General features: G+C 42.5%; 1 protein-coding gene across 1 annotated transcript in view; it reads left to right on the top strand.

The window, feature by feature from the left end:
• Positions 1-22,025, top strand: part of LOC311111929 (SH3 and multiple ankyrin repeat domains protein 2-like) — a gene marked incomplete at its 3' end in the record, with an annotated part of 165,570 nt that overhangs the window by 118,403 nt on the left and 25,142 nt on the right.

The raw sequence follows: 22,025 nt of genomic DNA, 5'->3' as shown, positions 1-22,025 counted from the left end.
TTTTATAAAAATAAATTTGGGAATTTTGCTGTTTGCTTGAGTACTTGGAGATGGAAGGGAGTTCCATTCGATCATGGCTCTGTCTATAATACTGTGCGTTGCCGTGAATTCGTTTTGGACTTGGGGACTGTGAACAGACCCCTGGTGGCATGTCTTGTGGGGTATGTATGGGTGTCTGAGCTGTATGTTATTTAATTATGCGAACAATCTGGAATTTTCCTCACAGTAATATTTCTCATAAGAACTAGAAGAGAAGCAGTTAATCTCGCATCAACCAGGAAAGACTGGCATGCATGTTGTTGATGTTGGTTCTGTATGTGCAGGTAAGGGCATGGTGTGCTCTGTTTTGAGCCAGCTGCAGCTTTGCTAGGTCTTTCTTTGCTGCACTTGACCAAATTACCAGACAGTAATCAAGATGGGACAGGACCAGAGCCTGAACAATTAGTACAGTTGATTTTTGTCAAAAACGCACTACATATTTTTATAACAGACATACCCCTTCCCATCTTCACACCAACTTTGTCAATATGATTTTGTATTTGTATTTATTAGGGATCCCCATTAGCTGCTGCGAAGGCACAGAGTCTTTTAGGGCCAAGTCTTAGTCAAGTCACAAGTCCCTTTTGGCAATGGCTTTCTGCTTGCTGTGGGTTAGGTCTATAAACCTTGTAAATGATTTGAAGAGACTCCCTTCATTAGTCCATACTTGTATGAAAGAAAGCACATCAGGCACTATTTAAATCAAAATAAATGTCATTTTAAAATGTAGACAGTTTACATGAATAAAAGTAACTGTACCGGATATGAAAAAAAGCTAACATAACATTTTAAAGTGCATGGTATTTTGTGGCAGACATTGTCTATATTTCACTTCATTCTGTCACACAAACAGAACATCTGTAAGTGAGGGAAGATAAATGACAAGTATAAATGTAACCTAAAATGACTGACAGCTGTTCAATAACTGCCCTACTAAAGTGTTCTATATACCTAAAATATACTTACTGACCTGGACACTTAACAACAGAAACACCATTTCCTGTAACAAGTAGCAAATTACATCCTGTGCCCTAAGACAGAGAACATTTCTGTTGCAGACAGGTTACATTTCAGAAAGATCAAGTTTGTCAGCGTTCTTGCACTGAGCCTGGCACGATGAGGGCGCATGATGAGGCCTCCATGACTAAACACTCTCTCCACTGGGGCACTGGTGGCAGGCACAGCCAACACTGTCATTGCTACCTGCTTGAGCCTTGGAAAGTATTTCGCATGGATTCTCCAAAAATCCAAGCAATCAACTTCATTTTCATCAGAAGATACTTGAATGTAGCGAATAATCTCTGCTCTGACAGATGACTTTATGTCTCCTTACTTCTTGCTGATCTTGTTGCGGTCACCAGAGAACAGTCTGGAGGGTTTGGCAGGTGGTTATTCTTCTTCTCCACTACTGCTCTCCGTAACGGTGTCTTTCCGTGCCTCAGCAAAACAAGGTCTGAAAAAAAATCATTAAATGATGTATATAATCAAGATTATAACAGGATACATTATACATGAAAACAAATCATTATTATTTGAATGCAAGTGGCATAGAAAAAATGTTGCATGTTGCAATGCATTGTACCTACCAATCAGACTCTCCTTCAATTCAGCTTTATCTTCATGTGGTATGAGGACATCATGATCAAGCCAGAACAGGCAGAAAGATGGGTCCAGCAGTGCAGCCATTATGTATACATTGTCACCAAATGGAAGTTTTGTTGCCTGTTCATCCCCATGGAATCAGCGTTTGAGGGACTGCTGCAGTGCTTTTACTAGACTGACTAGGTGACGACTTGTGCTCAGTATACTTTGCAGATGATAGTTGAGTGACAGTACACAAGGAATGGCAGCACTGAGAGTCACCACTTTCTCCCCCTGAGTAAGGTTGGTGGCCTGGACAAAAGGGTCCAAAATGTTCACTAGCTCCAATTAGCTGGCTCCATTCCCTTGGTGATAAGCAGAGCTCCTTGTGTCCTTGGGCCTCAAGTAGAGTATTGAGGCTTTGTTGATTCAGATTGGTGACTGCTTTAACAAGCCGGAGGAGCAGCAGCAGGGAGCAGGGATACTACGATTGGCTCCGAACTCAGCTTCAAATGCTTCTTTCAGACCACAGGTAGTATGTAGTAAGCTGCAAAGTTTAGTTACCTTAGCCAACACACTGTTAATGATTTTTGTTTCCTTTAGTCCATCTCTAATCACCAGTTGTAATGGATGGGCAAAGCACTGTAAGCGCTGTTGCATGCAGTTGGTTTGGATAGCTTCAACATCAGCATTGTACTCTTCACCAAATTCTTCCCATAGGCTGGGGTTATCCACATCATCATCATCATCATGATCATTGCTTGCTTTGGGGAAACAAACTGTGAAGGCCTTTTTCATATTTGCAGCGTTATCACATATGATACAATCTCATTTATGTTTTATGCCAAAACTATCACATATTACTTCAAATGTATCACTGATTCTTTCCCCAGTGTGTGACCCTGTGAATCTATCACAGCTCAACAGAACTGCCTCCAGTCTGGGAGTAATTTTCTCGTCCATGGCCATGTAATGGGCTGTTACTCCCATGAAGCCCCTCATGGTCCTGTCAGTCCATATATCTACAGTGACAGACACTGATTCTGTCTTCTCTAGGGCAATTTTGATTGTAGCCTCTTTGTTCAGTGTTAAGTCATGCAGGCGCCTGGTCAACGTGGGCCTACTTACTGGTCTATATTTGTCATCTACCACTGACATTAAATGCCTAAAGTGAGGGTTGTCCACTAAGGACATAGGCAGGTTGCAGGAAATGATCAGGTCTTGCAGTATAGCTTCTGTTATGGCCTTCTGCCTGGGGTGGCCCTGGCTGTACACATGGACACCTGTGGTGGTCAAGAATGAGTCAATGCTGCTCTGTCCTTCTGTCCCTGCGCTGGCCACTTTTGCTTTGCAGAATTCAGTGAACCTACAGATGAACAACATGATGGATAGTTGTTGCTGACTTGAGATGGAAGTACAAGGACACAAACAAATATGTATGGTCTATGGGATTTTTCAGCAGAAATGTCCAAGACGTTGCATGCTTTGAACTCTCGTTTTATACTAAGTTACTTCCTAGGACCAGGCTACAACAGAAAGTATATTAAATCCCATAGTGATATACATAGCGCTGAGATGTAATTTAATAATCTCTGCTAACAACTAGGCCTAGCTATCTGACAACCCACCTCTTAACCTTTCGAGAAATATTCGACAGTAATACATTTCCAGTTAGCTAAAAGATGACACACAAGAAAGCTAGCTATATCAAGCTGGCATCTGCTAAACAGGCTATTATTAGTCTAACCACATTGTAACGTTGTTAGCTAGCTAGCCTAACTGACCTTTAGCGGTGAGTTTTCAAATGTCAAATGAAGTTAGATGTAGTTGCACCAGCATCTTTAATGTTAATTCCACAAGTTTTGCAAACAGCATTTCGTTTTTTGCCACTGGCATTATACTGCAGGTTCTTGTAACCAAATTTAATAACGAAAGCCTCACCACCTGATGACATTGTTGCTGATTACAATTGTTTAGCTGTAGTACTACAGTAACGTACAACTGACGCAGCCGTTCTAGAACGCTTTTCAGCCCTCTGTATTAAACTACTATCTCTGTGTTACAATGCCGCCTGTTCCATGTTATCTGACAGAATGCACAACAAAATCGTATCCCAGTACTGACTTGCATTGTTCACGAGTCTCTCATCTAGAGTCTAAGTCAAGTCGCAAGTCATTTTCTTTGCGACTTAAGTGCGACTCGAGTCCGAGTCTCAGACTTGAGTTTCCATTTCTGCATCATATAACATTATTACACCACTACATATCTACAATACAAAATGTATAATACCACCATACAAAAATATTACAATATAGGTGTGTGCGTATGCATACGTCTGTACCTGTGTGTATCTCTTCACAGTCCCTGCTGTTCCATATGGTTAATTTTTTATTATATGATTCTACTGCTTGCATCAGTTACCTGATGTGGAATAGAGTTCCATGTAGTCATGGCTCTATGTGCGCCTCCCATAGTCTGTTCTGGACTTGGGGATTGTGAAGAGACCTCTGGTGGCATGTCTTGTGGCATATACATGGGTGTCCAAGCTCTGTGCTACTAGTTTAAACAGACACCTCAGTGCATTCAGCATGTCAACACTTCTTACAAAAACAAGTAGTGATGGAGTCAATCTCTCCTCCACTTTGAGCCATGAGAGATTGACATCTATATTATTAATGTTAGCTCTCTGTGTACATTTAAGGGCCAACGTGCCGCCCTGTTCTGAGCCAATTGTAATATTCCAAGGTCCCTCTTTGTGGCACCTGACCACATGACTGAACAGTAGTCCAGGTGTGACAAAACTAGGGCCTGTAGGACCTGCCTTGTTGATAGTGTTGTTAAGAAGGCAGAGCAGCACTTTATTATGGACAGACTTCTCCCCATCTTAGCTACTGTTGTCAACATGTTTTGACCATGACAGTTTACAATCCAGGGTTACTCCAAGCAGTTTAGTCACCTCAACTTTCTCAATTTCCACATTATTCCACATAGATCAGTGTACTGTTTACACTCGGTCTGTTGTTTTAATGAAATTGTTTTCATTAAATCGTTTTTAACTCCTGTCACGAAATCGGAACCTCCTGAACTTCGACCTGTTATTTCGGCCTGTTGTTTCTGAAGTTTTATTTTGTTTATTTTGATTTTGTTCATAAGTGTTTGTGTCAACACCTGCTACCAACTAGCCAGCTAGCTAGATGGATTGCAATGGAGTCCGCTTCGCCTGGAATAGCTAACAAACGTTTCCAGCGCTGTAGAAACTGTGTTTATTACGCTCTTATCCAGGACAATATGACAATCTGGAGTTCCAATGCGGCAGTTTTTTGCTTGTGGAGGATTACAGGAATGAGGTGGCTATCCTTAGCAAGCAAATTTCAATTCTGTGTGAACTTATGGGGAAAACGCAAATTGGAACTTTCTCGTTCTCAACTCCTGTGGCTGGACGATGCTCGGGCCTGATGGATGTATCCCCGCCTTGTCATCTGTCCCTATCCGAATGGCCTGTGCTACCTGGAACTTGCCTGCAGAGGAAGTTGTCTCCATCTGCTTTTCCTCCTCCATCTTGTAATGGAGTAGACGGAGAACAGCAAGAGGATTGTTCCAATCAGCGCTGGTCCAATGTCACAAGTCGTGGAAACCGAAAGCAGCGGCATGCTGCTAAGCGAATTGGAGTGTCTGCGAGAGGTTTGGAGCAGATTGACATAAGGAATAGCTTCGCCGCACTGGTGCCTGATCTACCTGCGCCTTCATCGCTGGGATTGCCTGTGTCTGCGACGGCTGTGCTGACTCCATCTACGCTGACTCCAGCAGCGGCTTTGTCGTCGAGTTCGGCTCCTTTCCCTCTCTCTGGATCTGACGGGCACTGCCTGCTGTGGGAGGTCTGGACCTATCGCTGGGAGCAGCGGGCGTATGCTATCCTGCTTCTCGTGGGCCTGTGAAAGGTTCAACGAATTGTGTGAGGGGTAGGAATAGGCAGATTTCTCCATCCCCTTCTCCAGCCATTGTATTGGGCAGTTCAATGGTGAGAAATGTCTCAGTCCCTGGAGCAAAAACGTTGTGCTATCCAAGAGCACAAGTACAGGACATCAATAAGCTGCTCCCAAACATTTTAAACCAGCATCAGGAAATGTAGTCTTTCATAGTTCATGTGGGATTCAATTCCATTATGAAGGGCAGCTCAGAACAGCTTAAGATGGATTTTAAAGAACTGATTGACACCAACAAACGCCCCATAATATCTGGTCCTGTGCCCTCCCTAAATCGTGGCATTGAACATTTCAGCAGACTTTTAGCCCTCTATGGCTACGAGACTATTGCAGCTCTGTGGGTGTAACATTTATTGACAATTTTGATACCTTCTGGAAAAAAAGCTAATTTTATAAGGAGGATGGGATCACCTAATTTATGTCCCCCTATCTATATGCAGTAATCATGTGCCTATGAACCACAGTTATACTGTTAGCACTGAGGTGGTATGCCCTAGTAGGATGTCCACTGTGTGCAGTTCACCCTGCACTAAAATAAATAACATGAGCATGTCTACTTCTGCTAAGCTTCCCAGTAAAGCAATGAAATGAGGCTGCATTTATTGTAGCTGGGGATTTTAACAAAGCAAATTTGAGGACTAGGCTGCTGAAGAAATATCAACATATCGACTGTACTCGCGCTGCCAAAATCCTCGACCATTACTATTCGAACTTCCGAATATAGGCCCCCTTATAACAGGCCCTCCCCGCCCTCCTTTCGGCAAATCTGACCATGACTCCATTTTGCTTCTCCCTTCCTATAGGCAGAAACTCAAACAGGAAGTACCCGTGCGAAGGACTATTCAACGCTGGTCTGACCAATCGGAATCCATGCTTCAAGATTGTTTTGATCACGCGGACTGGGATATGTTCCGGGTAGCTTCCGAAAATAATTTAGACGAATACACTGAAACAGTGACTGAGTTTATCAGGAAGTGTATAGGTGATGATGTGCCCACTGTGACTATTAAAACCTACCCTAACCAGAAACCGTGGATAGATGGCAGCATTCGCGCAAATCTGAAAGTGCGAACCACTGCATTCAACCATGGCAAGGTGACTGGGAATATGGCAGAATACAAACAGTGTAGCTACTCACTCCGCAAGGCAATTAAACTGGCAAAACATCAGTATAGAGACAAAGTGGAGTCGCTATTCAACGGCTCAGACACGAGACGTATGTGGCAGGGTCTACAGACAATCACGAACTACAAAAGGAAAACCAGCCACGTCGCCGACACCGACGTCTCGCTTCCAGACAAGCTAAACACCTTCTTTGCCCGCTTTGAGGATAACACAGTGCCACTGACGAGGCCCACTACCAAGGACTGTGGGCTCTCCTTCTCCATGGCCAACGTGATTAAGACATTTAAACATGTTAACCCCCGCAAGGTTGCCGGCCCAGACGGCATCCCTAGCCGCGTCCTCAGAGCATGCGCAGACCAGCTGGCTGGTGTGTTTATGGACATATTCAATCTCTCCCTTTCCCAGTCTGCTGTTCCCACATGCTTCAAGATGGCCACCATTGTTCCTGTACCCAAGAAAGCAAAGGTAACTGAACTAAATGACTATCGCCCTATAGCACTCACCTCTGTCATCATGAAGTGCTTTGAGAGACTAGTCAAGGATCATATCACCTCTACCTTACCTGTCACCCTAGACCCACTTCAATTTGCTTACCGCCCCAATAGATCCACAGACGATGCAATCGCCATCACACTGCACACTGCCCTATCCCATCTGGACAAGATAAATATCTATGTAAGAATGCTGTTCATTGACTATAGCTCAGCATTCAACACCATAGTACCCTCCAAGCTCATCATTAAGCTCGAGGCCCTGGGTCTGAACCCTGCCCTGTGCAACTGGGTCCTGGACTTCCTGAAGGGCCGCCCGCAGGTGGTGAAGGTAGGAAACAACATCTCCACTTCGCTGATCCTCAACACTGGGGCCCCACAAGGGTGCATGCTCAGCCCCTGTTACGAGAATTTCTATCTCAATGTTTCAAAAATGAACTTATTACTCAGTCTGTATCGCAGAGGTTGTAAATCTCTAATAATCAGACCAAGCAACCCAGCATACAATCATCAGGCTTTATTCATGAGAACGTTCTGAAACAAAATGGTCGTACAATATTTCTATATGCACACGTCAGAGGACAAATCCCACCCCTCTTTAGGCGGGCTGTAGTTTTCCACTGGAAAACTGCTCTCCTGACCATCAGGTCACACACACACACACACACACACGTTCTTATCATAGGCTGCATTCCTTAGTTATCGCCTGCTCACAATATCCTGCAAGCCTTTCACTCCCCTTTCCCTGTGAGTTTTGGGAACCAGTCTATACTCTTGCTGGGATATAAACACATTTGATTAATTCTCTAAGCTCTAGTCTACTAATTAGTCATACATTATTAGTTTAGATGAGGGTGTGACATTTTAGTGATATCTCACTCACACATTTCTTTATCAGCCCCTTCCTGTTCTCCCTGTTCACCCATGACTGCGTGGCCAAGCATGCCTCCAACTCAATCATCAAGTTTGCAGACGACACAACAGTAGTAGGCTTGATTACCAACAATGACGAGACTGCCTACAGGGAGGAGGTGAGGGCTTTGGGAGTGTGGTGCCAGGAAAATAACCTCTCACTCAACATCAACAAAACAAAGGAGATGATCGTGGACTTCAGGAAACAGGGACCGCAGTGGAGAAGGTGGAAAGCTTCAAGTTCCTTGGCATACACATCACCGACAAACTGAAATGGTCCACCCACGCAGAGTGTGGTGAAGAAGGCGCAACAGAGCCTCTTCAACCTCAGGAGGCTGAAGAAATTCGGCTTAGCACCTAAAACCCTCACAAACTTTTACAGATGCACAATTTAGAGCATCCTGTCGGGCTGTATCACCGCCTGGTACGGCAACTGCACTGCCCACAACAGCAGGGCTCTCCAGAGGGTGGTGCGGTTTGCCGAACGCAGTACCGGGGGCAAACTACCCACCCTCCAAAACACATACAGCACCCGATGTCACAGGAAGGCCAAAAAGATCATCAAGGACATCAACCACCCGAGCCACTGCCTGTTCACCCCGCTATCATTCAGAAGGCGAGGTCAGTACAGGTGCATCAATGCTGGGACCGAGATAATTACTTGTTAGATATTACTGCATTGTCGGAGCTAGAAGCACAAGCATTTCGCTACACCCGCTATAACATATGCTAAACACGTGTATGTGACAAATAAAAATTGATTTGATTTGAAAACAATCAAGCATCCCAGAAAAGTGTTAAAAATAGCCTACGTTAACGTATGTAGCTTAAGAAACAAGGTTCATGAAATCAATAATTTGCTAGTAACAGATGACATTCATATTGTGACAATCTCTGAAACTCACTTAGATAATACCTTTGATGATACAGTGGTAGCAATACATGGTTATAAGATCTACAGAAAAGACAGAAATGCCAAAGGTGGAGGTGTGGCCGTTCATATTTAGAACCACATTCCTGTAAAGCTTAGAGAGAATCTCATGATAAATACTGTTGAAGTAATATGGCTACAGGTTCATCTGCCTCACCTAAAACCCATTCTGGTGGGAAGCTGCTATAGACCACCAACAGTCAGTATCTGGATAACATGTGTGAAATGCTTAATAACGTGTGTGATATCAACAGTATATTTTCTGGGTGATATAAATATTGACTGGCTTTCATCAAGCCCACTCAAGAAAAAAAAGCTTTATGTTTCATATATACAGTGGGGGAAAAAAGTATTTAGTCAGCCACAAATTGTGCAAGTTCTCCCACTTAAAAAGATGAGAGAGGCCTGTAATTTTCATCATAGGTACACGTCAACTATGACAGACAAAATGAGAAGAAAAAAAATCCAGAAAATCACATTGTAGGATTTTTAATGAATTTATTTGCAAATTATGGTGGAAAATAAGTATTTGGTCACCTACAAACAAGCAAGATTTCTGGCTCTCATAGACCTGTAACTTCTTCTTTAAGAGGCTCCTCTGTCCTCCACTCGTTACCTGTATTAATGGCACCTGTTTGAACTTGTTATCAGTATAAAAGACACCTGTCCACAACCTCAAACAGTCACACTCCAAACTCCACTATGGCCAAGACCAAAGAGCTGTCAAAGGACACCAGAAACAAAATTGTAGACCTGCACCAGGCTGGGAAGACTGAATCTGCAATAGGTAAGCAGCTTGGTTTGAATAAATCAACTGTGGGAGCAATTATTAGGAAATGGAAGACATACAAGACCACTGATAATCTCCCTCGATCTGGGGCTCCACGCAAGATCTCACCCCGTGGGGTCAAAATGATCACAATAACGGTGAGCAAAAATCCCAGAACCACACGGGGGGACCTAGTGAATGATCTGCAGAGAGCTGGGACCAGAGTAACAAAGCCTAAAATCAGTAACACACTACGCCGCCAGGGACTCAAATCCTGCAGTGCTAGACGTGTCCCCCTGCTTAAGCCAATATATGTCCAGGCCCGTCTGAAGTTTGCATTTGGATGATCCAGAAGAGGATTGGGAGAATGTCATATGGTCAGATGAAACCAAAATAGAACTTTTTGGTAAAAACTCAACTCGTCGTGTTTGGAGGACAAAGAATGCTGAGTTGCATCCAAAGAACACCATACCTACTGTGAAGCATGGGGGTGGAAACATCATGCTTTGGGGCTGTTTTTCTGCAAAGGACCAGGACGACTGATCCGTGTAAAGGAAAGAATGAATGGGGCCATGTATCGTGAGATTTTGAGTGAAAACCTCCTTCCATCAGCAAGGGCAATGAAGATGAAACGTGGCTGGGTCTTTCAGCATGACAATGATCCCAAACACACCTCCCGGGCAACGAAGGAGTGGCTTCGTAAGAAGCATTTCAAGGTCCTGGAGTGGCCTAGCCAGTCTCCAGATCTCAACCCCATAGAAAATCTTTGGAGGGAGTTGAAAGTCTGTGTTGCCCAGCGACAGCCCCAAAACATCACTGCTCTAGAGGAGATCTGCATGGAGGAATGGGCCAAAATACCAGCAACAGTGTGTGAAAACCTTGTGAAGACTTACAGAAAACTTTTGACCTGTGTCATTGCTAACAAAGGGTATATAACAAAGTATTGAGAAACTTTTGTTATTGACCAAATACTTATTTTCCACCATAATTTGCAAATAAATTCATTAAAAATCCTACAATGTGATTTTCTGGATTTTTTTTCCTCATTTTGTCTGTCATAGTTGATGTGTACCTATGATGAAAATTACAGGCCTCTCTCATCTTTTTAAGTGGGAGAACTTGCACAATTGTTGGCTGACTAAACACTTTTTTCCCCCACTGTACACTACCGGTCAAAAGTTTTAGAACACCTACTAATTCAAGGGTTTTTCTTTATTTTTACTATTTTCTAAATTGTAGAATAATAGTGAAGACATCAAAACTATGAAATAACACATATGGAATCATGTAGTAACCAAAAAAGTGTTAAACAAATCAAAATATATTTTATATTTGAGATTCTTCAAATTGCCACCGTTTGCCTTGATGACAGCCATACGTGTAATGCCAGTAGCCTGAATCTTTCAAACCCGCGGCCCAACGATGGTACCAGTCCTGAAATAATTGGCCGCTTTTTGGAATCTTTCAGTTCTAGAATCAGCTCTTTAAAATCCATTTTCAGAAGTTCCGAGCTAGCCCTCCTAATGTCGTTTGACCCCACATGGACTACAACAGCGTCAGCTCCCGGCAGCTGTCATAGAACGGTCGGAAGCAGCCTTTTAATGTCCTGTACTCGTGCTCCAGGATATCACAGGGTTTTTGCCCCGGGAACCATTATGTTTCTTACCGTATAATTGCCGATGACGACAGCTGGTGCAATGGCTGAGGAGGTCCGGCCATTCTTTAGCCTAGAGTTGTTTCGCAAATGTATTTATTACCTTTTAGTTTTATGTGTGGCATAAACACAACCAGTCACAATGTTTTAATCTGATTAGGCTACTTCAAAAGTATTCTGTAGGCTATCTGCGCACGTTCGTCCACTCCACTAATTCCAGCATCCAAACTGTCCATTTGATGAATGGAAAGAGACATCTGGTACAAAACACCAAAAAGCTTAATGACATTCAGAGAATGTCAAGCCAAGCCTTCTGTAATGGGTACAAGGTAAGGAGGGATGTATTTTCTTTTTGTCAAGATTGGCATACTCTATTTGATTGTGGTGTTGAAAACGCAAACCATGATGTTGAAGTGCCTGAAGTCGCTAATCAGTATGCAGTTATGCTTTGCTTATTGGTTGTGTGGAGCATTGGCACAGGAACCTGTTGGTGGAAAATTCATTGCATATATTTTATAAAAATGTTGAGAATCTGAATTCACCCTTGCTTATCATTGTCTGTAGCTAGCTCTGATTGTAGTGTAATGACACAGGCAGGGAGATTGAGCTCGTCCGTTGTGGTCAGTGAACCATCTACCTTCTGGCCCGTAGTCATGCGTGGCATCGACTGTGCCACAAAAGCATGGTGAAGTGGTAAAGTCGATGTACACGTTTATTTTAGCATCTATTTATTAGGATCCCCCAATTAGCTGCTGCTGAGGCAGCTGCTACTCTTCCTGGGGTCCAAACAGGAAACTCAAGGTCGCTACAGTTATTGTTATTTTTGGTATTAATAATATTTTTTTTGTTAATTCAATGAGGGTGGGGGTGGGGGGGGGCAATTATTTGACAGTACAAGGGACATTTTTACAGTCGTGAAAATATTTTTGACATACAGAGTTTAACATGTGCTGCACGCAGTTTGGGTAATAACATAGGAACAAATTGATGCTTAAAACTAAGTGCTATGTTTTTTGCCCATTGCCTCATTCATGAGGCGATATGACACTTTGTCATATATAAACTTTTCCAGTGCCTTCTCTTTTAAAAGATTAAGCCAATGATAATGAGCCAATGAATTTATAAATTGCCAAATATGTCAATTAATTAAATGTCTGCATGCAGTTAATAGTTTTATTGATATTATTTAGACTTTCTCCAAACTGAAAGCCAGTATTAGGTTATCCCTAGACAAGTTGAAATATCTTCACGCCTGGAACAGCCTCCAGGTTTCCGTTATAACGGTCAATTGTGACCGACCGGTTCGATCTTATGTAGCTAAATTTGAAATTGTGTTTTTTACATTGGATAAAAGTTGATTCTCAGAGCTAGAAAATGGTATATCATACACTACAGTTGAGGAACATTGGGAAAGTAATTCTGATTTGAAAGTTGATAAACTTGTAACCCCACTTTTGAGAAAATGGCCCTTGAATGTTTTGGTACACCTACTGGAGAGCTCTTCTTTGTCTACACCCATTCAGCATCGTTCACACCCTCTTAAGCCTTAGCCCCACCCATCTCTTTAAGGATTCACGTGAGGTCATGTGCTAAACAGAGAGTACGGTTGTGTACTAAACAACCAAAGATTTCAAGACTAAAGGCTGGTTATACTAAATCTATTGACATGTCTGTATACAGTTGTCATTCATTATTACAGGAAAATAAACTCACAACAAGATCACTATTTACAAGTTAATGGCTAGCTAATTACAGAAAATAGAGTGTGAAGGAATAAAAGCAGGGCATTCTACCGGAGAATTTTAGATCTTGGACACTGTCTCGTTGGCCTAACGTTATATCCTAATTTGACTTTGGTGCAGGTCATGTTGTTCTTCACATTACCATCTTTACGTAAACACACACTATATCAAATAAAATCTAAGTTTATTTGTCACATACACAGGATACAGAAGGTGTAAACGGTACAGTGAAATGGGTACTTGCATAGTGGAGTCTTTTATTTAGACATGTAGCTAGCTAGCTGGCTAAACAATTAACCATAATCCCAACCCATAACGTTACTACCCATTTACATCATTTAGCAGACGCTCTTATCCAGAGCGACTTACAAATTGGTGCATTCAACTTATTATTTCTTTTTTTATGGGGGGGGGTGAGGGGGGTTGAAGGATTACTTTATACTATTCCAGGTATTCTTTAAAGAGGTAGGGTTTCAAGTGTCTCCGGAAGGTGGTCAGTGACTCCGCTGTCCTGGCGTCGTGGAGGAGCTTGTTCCACCATTGGGGTGGAACAAGATAATGCATGAATCTACAGGTAGCTAAAGCGAACCAACTATGTTCAATGTTAGCTATCTAGCTAACATTAGGCTATAACTAGCAATGGAAATGGCTCTGAGATATGAATAATATTACTACGCAGATCATACACGGAATGTTAGCTAGTGAGCCAAACAGCCAGCTAACGTTAGCTAGCTAGCTAACAGTACACTTATAATTGCAATGAAAACGACTTTCTGACAAAATTAGAAACGTATAATATCTGAAAATGTAGCTAGATAGGCTCTCTTACACTTATACATGGATGAACGCTTCTCCCTCTGTCACGGATGCCATGGTTGCCCTTAGTTTGAAGATGTAATCCGGAGACAGATGTTTTATACAACAGCCTTCTGTGTTCTCTTTTCGCATTTGCAATCAAACGCCTGCATTTTCTCAATTTCCTTAACTATCATATTCTGCTTCCACCGAGCATTCCACTGATTTCAAAACTCGGTCCTCCAGAAAGTGGAGAGCTATCTTTCAAAAATAATCTGCGTTAGAAAGGATTACCTACACATACTGAGCAGCTCATTAGACAGAAGCATGCTACATTGCAGACCAATTCGAACTAATCTCTTGGCATGTCTAGCCTATCCATTATCTCAGCCAATCATGGCTAGCAGGTAGCTTAGTGGTTAAGAGTGTTGTGCCAGTAACCGAAAGGTTGCTGGTTCTAATCCCCAAGCCGACTAGGTGAACAATTTGTCGATGTGCCCTTGAGCAAGGCACTTAACCCTAATTGCTCCTGTAAGTCTCTCTGGATAAGAGCGTCTGCTAAATGACTAAAATGTAAATGTAGCAGGAAGGTTCCTGTCTTTTTCCGTGGCTAAACCAACTAGGCTCGTAATTTAACAATTGAATTCGTATTTACAGATGGCACACACATTTGTTATTAAGGCACATGAAAGTTCACATGTTCCAGAAGGCATTTCTGCCCCCCACAAATAATATTTAGATTTTTAAAAAATGTTTACGTTCAAATGCTTCTACTGTGAAACGAGTTACAATTTTGAATAAGAAAAAAATAAGAATTACTAGGGGGCAGTTTGGTAAAACTAATCCCGTCTGAATCGTCCACTGGAAAAACGAACATGCTGGGGTAATAATTACATAACCAACGTTCTATAGTAATACAAGTCCCGTGCAAATGGGGTTTTAGTTGCAACACAATGTACTTTTTCTTTTACCAACCTAGTGGTAAGGTTTGAGGACGTAAATGACACAGACACTCCAGGAAATCAGGTCATATTGGACTCTTTAGACAAGAGCTCTGTTAAAGCTCAAATTCTGTTGAAGATGCTGTATAAAAAACAAGACACAATATGACTTAAACAGTATCAACAGGAAAAAGCATTTACAATTCCTGCCTGTCCCAGCTCAAGACAGATGTCCCAAAGTGACACAGGATGTGTGTTTGCGCTCGCCATTTAGAGGGCCAATCAGGCGGGCTTGTAGCTTCCCTGCCAAAGCACAGGGGTGTGAAATGAACACAGGTTCTCTTCGTTACCCAGGGTGAACCTGGAGCAGCGGGGAGCCTTTCCTTTAGGCAGCTCTACTACTGAGGAGATTGAGACGACAAAGGTTAACTCACACACACACACACACACACACACACACACACACACACACACACACACACAGAGAGAATCAGAGATGAAGAAAACAATCAGGTGAATCTAGTATTTAGCGCTTAGCATTGGGTCACGTCTTGGCTGTTTGGACAACAACATTGTTAGACACAAGCTGAGGTTCAGCTAAAGCATTTGAACCTGGGTTGTGGGAATGGCTTAGTTGCGTTGATGTTGACAAAGATGTTATGCTGTTTATTGCCAGATAGGGATTTCATAAACAGGGTTGTGTTTGGAAGCTTTTCATCCCCTCCCTACATGGCTATTAACTTAAAATTGGCATGGTACAGGTATTCCAGACTTGGTACTCCCTCACTAATATTCAAATTAGTGTTAGCCGGCTAATGTATTGATCTCTGTGAAACCCAATCCTGGTCTAGAGTCTTCTGACCCACTGACCTCTCCCAGGGTAACTGTTAGTGGTTGCGGTGTGGTTTTAAATGTGGTCAGGATGCACCCTCCTCAGTTACACTCCCATTCCTTTACACAGATCAATGCTGTAGCTCTCAGGGAATATCAGACAGCTGAGAGTCACACACACATGCATGCATGCACGTGCGTGAGCGCTCACACACAGTACACACACACACAGTCTTAAAATAGCATCGGGAGTGGATACGATCGTCTCACATAAATCATTTAGTCACACAGATACAAGCAAGATCCCGCATGAACACATTGCTGCTGTGGGAACTCCTTTCATCTTCTTCAAAAAGGCACCAAAACAAAAACATACACTGTCAAAACCTGGAGTAATAATAACATTTTAAGATGGCTGTCGTATTGCGAGAGAAAAAAAGGGGTGCATTTGTGAACACTCCATTGACGAAAAACCCAGAATGTCAACACAACCCCTTTAATAATAAATAGTACTTGCCCTTTTTTCATACAGCAACACCGCACTCCCACTTAGAATGGTTACGCAGGGCAACGGTCATCCAGCAACCGTCGGTGCATTGGGCCTGCATGCATAATGCTGATGATAATGATGCACGCAGAGGGAGAAGCCTTCTGAGCATGTGCGCCAGAGAGACACTCGGTCATCGGCAGAGAGCGCACGAATCAAACCTTATTGGTCAGGTCTGAAACCCTGTGCTCAGAGGAAGGAAATAAAGGCGGAGTAGACCGATGTTATGTCACGTCAGTCCAAACCTTGTTTGTTGTGTATCACTACACCTTTTATTCACAGGAGGTTGGTGGTACCTTAATTGGGGAGAACGGGCTCGTGTTAATGACTTTAGCGGAATAAGTGGAATAGGATCAAATACATCAAACACATGGTTTCCAGGTGTTTGATGCCATTCCATTTGCTCCGTTCTGGCCATTATTATGAGCCATTCTCCCCTCAGCAGCCTCCTGTTCTTTTATTATAGATCATTTAAATGTTGGCTGATAGTTCATTAACGTATTATCATTACAGAAGCTATGGTCTTTGCTTTCGTACCTGATATCATGCATTTTAATGAATAAGTACAAATCTGTAAGAATTATAAAGTGTTGATTAAAATCCATTATGTGTTATGGAACCCTGATGTATAATGTAATGAAACTACAAAGATTCACCCTCATCACCCTTATCATGAAACCATCCAGTTTGTGTGTGTGTAAAGTGTGTGTGAGTGTAAAGTGTACTCAACCTTTGATAGCTCTGTGCTCAGCAGCATGATTAATCAAAATCCAGATTCTTCTAGCTGGAGTTGTGCGTCATCACTACAAACACACTCATTCAGTCACAGAAAGATTCACCATAAATACACAAACAAATACACCACGATGCGTACTCACCAAACATTTACACACACATCATTTCTCTCCCTTAGGTACACAAACACACACACTCAAACACACACTGATGCACTCACGCACTCTGGAGAGCAGGTAACGTTTAATGAGCCTGCTTTGAAGTCTCCCTGTTCCCAATTTCATCAAGGGAATACACACACACACAAACACACACCACAAGACAAGAGGTTGTGCGGGTAATCTTCCACAAATGTACAGCCCCTCCACTATGGGTTTAACAAGTAACCGTAGCCCCTCTTACATAACAAACTCATATATTCACACTCACTCTCTCTCTCTCTCTCTTTCTCTCTCTCTCTCCCACATACACTGATCCCTCACTTGTTATCCAAAGCCAGTTCTGTAGTATGTATGCTTTTCTGTACGCTCTCATTGACTATGGTCTATGCCCCTGGCTCCTGTAATAAGGGAGATAAAACTAGTGTGAATAGACTTTGTGTTAGGTCAAGCCCATTCAAAGATGAACCGTTCTTCCCTGCAGGACAACCAACTTCCTCATAATGATGACTTAAAGGCAAGTACAGGATTTTAGAACTTAATGTTAGATGGTTCCTCACTCTGAAAGTAGTCTATGGGCCAAGATAAACTGTTATGGTTATGTGGTCCTCTGTAGCTCAGCTGGTAGAGCATGGCGCTTGTAACGCCAAGGTAGTGGGTTCGATCCCCGGGACCACCCATACACCAAAAAAAAAATGTATGCACGCATGACTGTAAGTCGCTTTGGATAAAAGCGTCTGCTAAATGGCATATTATATTATATATGGTTTGGTTTTCTTTTACACTAGAATGACTGTGCCTCAAGGGTCCCCCCTTCATGCTATTGAGCAGTCATTCTGATATGCTATCGCAAAAATAATCATTTGGTTGTGTTTATGAAGGTCTTAGGTAACATTAGAATACCAAAACTTATAATTAATATAACAGAAATGCTGTTGTAGGGTCTGCTCTCGCAGAGATTACATTTTGTGCTTGTTCTATCCAAACAGTGCTGTCCCTTCCTCTCTCCTCTCTCACTGTTTCATTTGGTGGTGGCGCGGGCACTGGCTCAGTGCGCACCGTTCTGGCTTTTTTGTGCCTGAGACTCAGAATTAGAAAAAATATCATCAGAGATGTCATGTCATCTGAGTAGTTTTCATTCAGATTTTTTACAACGTGCAGCATGGGCACCCATTCGTCTTGGTCTTTTTGCTTTGTAAATGATGCATGCTCTCACTGTGTACTCCAGGTAAGCCAGAGTAGACTGATAAGACTGCTTGGATTCGGTGGACTGATATAGGGGACATACCATTTTGAGATTAGAATTGGAAGGTCAACACAATAGAATGGCCCAGCTAGGGATGGGCATGAGTAATCGAGTACTCAAACGGACATTAAAACTAGATCTGTAACCAGAGATAACTTTTTTTTATATATATATACTGTAAAACTATTTAGTGGAATGTGATTTGGGGCAAGTGACATTTTGTCCACAAAAAAAGAAAGAAATGTTGTCTTGAAGACAACGTTCATTTGCTTTGATTCTAGTTTTCCATTTAAGCGATGAAAAAGAAACCAAGCCAAGCATTACACAGTTCTTCTCCCTAAATTCCCTTTCCCCTCTGTGTCTCACTCACTCTATTGCGTTCCGACCGCTCCCTCTACACGCGTGATGTGTGTGTACACAAGCTCCCGTTAGGCCTACAGAAATAAATGCCTATCAAAACGTACCTAACTGATGGGATCCTACACAAGCTACATTCCTTGACAAATGACGTCAGTTTTATCACAAATTCAAAATATACTGGTTGATTGAAGTAGGGAAATACAGTATGTGTTCTAACAATGATCTGCAGTTTTGAAATAATTGCGTCCGGTCTATTTTCCTCTTGGCTACTTTGCGAACTGCTAGTTCCATTTAGAATTGGTTAGTCTAGGCCAGGGATAGGCAACTGGCGGCCCCTTTTGTAGGCCTGCGGACCAATTTAAAACATAAAAATATATTATTTAATTTTTTTGGCGGGGGGACTCAGTCGGGGTCTCAACAAGTCAATATTTTCCATTTAGTTTATTCTGTAGATCGAAAATAATACCCTGAAAAAATTATTAACAATACTTTTTTATCCTCTTCCACACACAATGCTTAGCTTTCATAATTTGGTCAGTTATACTTGGATGTGTAGGGTCAGTGTTTGTTGCTGGCATGCCATGCCTAAATTTGCTAATCTTGCCTATTAAAAAAACAAAAGTATTTGGCAATATCAGTGGGTTTTGTGATGAATGAGCCATCTGATTCAATGAATGATGAAGCTGAGTTTGCCTTTTTTCACAACATTTAATTTTAAGGTGCTCCAAATCTTATTACTATCATTCTTTATATCATTTATCTTTGTTTCATAGTGTAGTTGCTTCTTCTTTTTATTCAGTTTTGTCACATGATTTCTCAATTTTCAGTACTTTTGCCAATCTGTTGTGCAGCCAGACTTATTTGCCATTCCCTCACAACCATACCATTTTTCAAATCCTTATTAATCCATTCATTTTCATAATGGGTGTATGCTTATTACTAACTGGAATAAGCAATTTTATAAATGTGTCAGGTGCAGCATCTTGGTTGCTCCTCATTACACACCAGCAAATATGATTTACATCATCAACACAGGAGTCAATACAAAACATATTGTATGGCTTCTTATGCTCTATACTAGGCCCAGCCTTCGGAACTTTGGTTTTCTGAGATATGGCTACTATATTGTGATCACTACATGGATTTGGATACTGCTTTAAAGCATATATCTGCAGCATTAGTAAAGATGTGATCAATACATGTGGATGATTTCATTCCTGGGCTGTTTGTAAATACCCTGGTAGGTTGACTGATAACCTGAACCAGGTTGCAGGCACTGGTTACAGTTTGAAGCTTTTTCTTGAGTCGGAAGCTTGATGAAAGCCAGTCAATATTTAGGTCACCCAGAAAATATACCTCTCTGTTGATATCACATACATTATCAAGCATTTCTTACATATTATTCAGATACTGACTGTTAGCACTTGGTGGTCTATAGCAGCTTCCCACAAGAATGTGCTTTAGGTGAGGCAGGTGAACCTGTAGCCATATTACTTCAACAGCATTTGACATGAGATCCTCTCTAAGCTTTACAGGAATGTGGCACTGAATATAGACAGCACTGAATATAGACAGCAACACCACCCCCAGTGGCATTCCTGTCTTTTCTGTAGATGTTATAACCATGTATTGCTACCACTGTGTCATCAAAGTGGGTATTCAATGGGCAAGGTGGGCACAGTAGCCCACACCAAGCCCAAACCAGCCCAACACGGGCTAGCCCAGATCAGCCCAACACAGGCCAGCCCACACCAGCCCAACAAGGGATAGCGTACACCAACCCATCACAGGCTAGCCCACACCAGCCCAAGATGGGCCAGCCCACACCAAGCCCAATGCGGGTTAGCCCACACCAAGCTCACACCAGCCCGACACGGGTTAGCCTAGAATAGCCAAACCCAGGCTAGCCCATATCAGCCCTACACAGGCCAGCCCACACCAAGCCCAACAGGAGCTAGCCCAGACCAAGCCTAGCACAGGATAGCCCACACCAAGCCCAGCTAGAGGCGGGCGCTCATTCAAATTCTGGGGGGTGTGGTTGCACACAGTTATTTTTGTGAAAACCGTTACTGAGAATGTCGTTCCAGTTTTAGTATTGTGTGATCCCCATTTGTTTACATTTTTAAAAACTCAACAGTTTCAGTAAAAATGGATAATAGTAACAACTTGGTTGTCTTTCTGATACAATGTATCAAATTCCCTAAATACCTTTAAGGCTTGAAAATTATGCAATTTATGCATTGAATTAAATTGTAATGAACAAATTCTAAATAAATAAGTTCCTATTAAATAGACAAAAGCTCATTGGCCCAAAGTGAGCAGTATACATAAGGCCAATATTTAGCCTGCATTGGGCCCACATCGTGCCAATGTGGGTATGTACACTGCTCAAAAAAATAAAGGGAACACTTAAACAACACAATGTAACTCCAAGTCAATCACACTTCTGTGAAATCAAACTGTCCACTTAGGAAGCAACACTGATTGACAATAAATGTCACATGCTGTTGTGCAAATGGAATAGACAACAGGTGGAACTTATAGGCAATTAGCAAGACACCCCCAATAAAGAAGTGGTTCTTCAGATGGTGACCACAGACCACTTCTCAGTTCCTATGCTTCCTGGCTGATGTTTTGGTCACGTTTGAATGCTGGTGGTGCTTTCACTCTAGTGGTAGCATGAGACAGAGTCTACAACCCACACAAGTGGCTCAGGTAGTGCAGCTCATCCAGGATGGCACATCAATGCGAGCTGTGGCAAGAAGGTATGCTGTGTCTGTCAGCATAGTGTCCAGAGCATGGAGGCGCTACCAGGAGACAGGCCAGTACATTAGGAGACGTGGAGGAGGCCGTAGGAGGGCAACAACCCAGCAGCATGACCGCTACCTCCACCTTTGTGCAAGGAGGAGCAGGAGGAGCACTGCCAGAGCCCTGCAAAATGACCTCCAGCAGGCCACAAATGTGCATGTGTCTGCTCAAACGGTCAGAAACAGACTCCATGAGGGTGGTATGAGGGCCCGACGTCCACAGGTGGGGGTTGTGCTTACAGCCCAACACCGTGCAGGACGTTTGGCATTTGCCAGAGAACACCAAGATTGGCAAATTCGCCACTGGCGCCCTGTGCTCTTCACAGATGAAAGCAGGTTCACACTGAGCACGTGACAGACGTGACAGAGTCTGGAGAC

This window comes from Coregonus lavaretus (genome assembly GCF_964263955.1).
Source record: "Coregonus lavaretus genome assembly, chromosome: 37".
NCBI classification, from domain to species: Eukaryota; Metazoa; Chordata; class Actinopteri; order Salmoniformes; family Salmonidae; genus Coregonus; species Coregonus lavaretus.
This window is presented reverse-complemented; position numbering and strand designations above follow the sequence as displayed.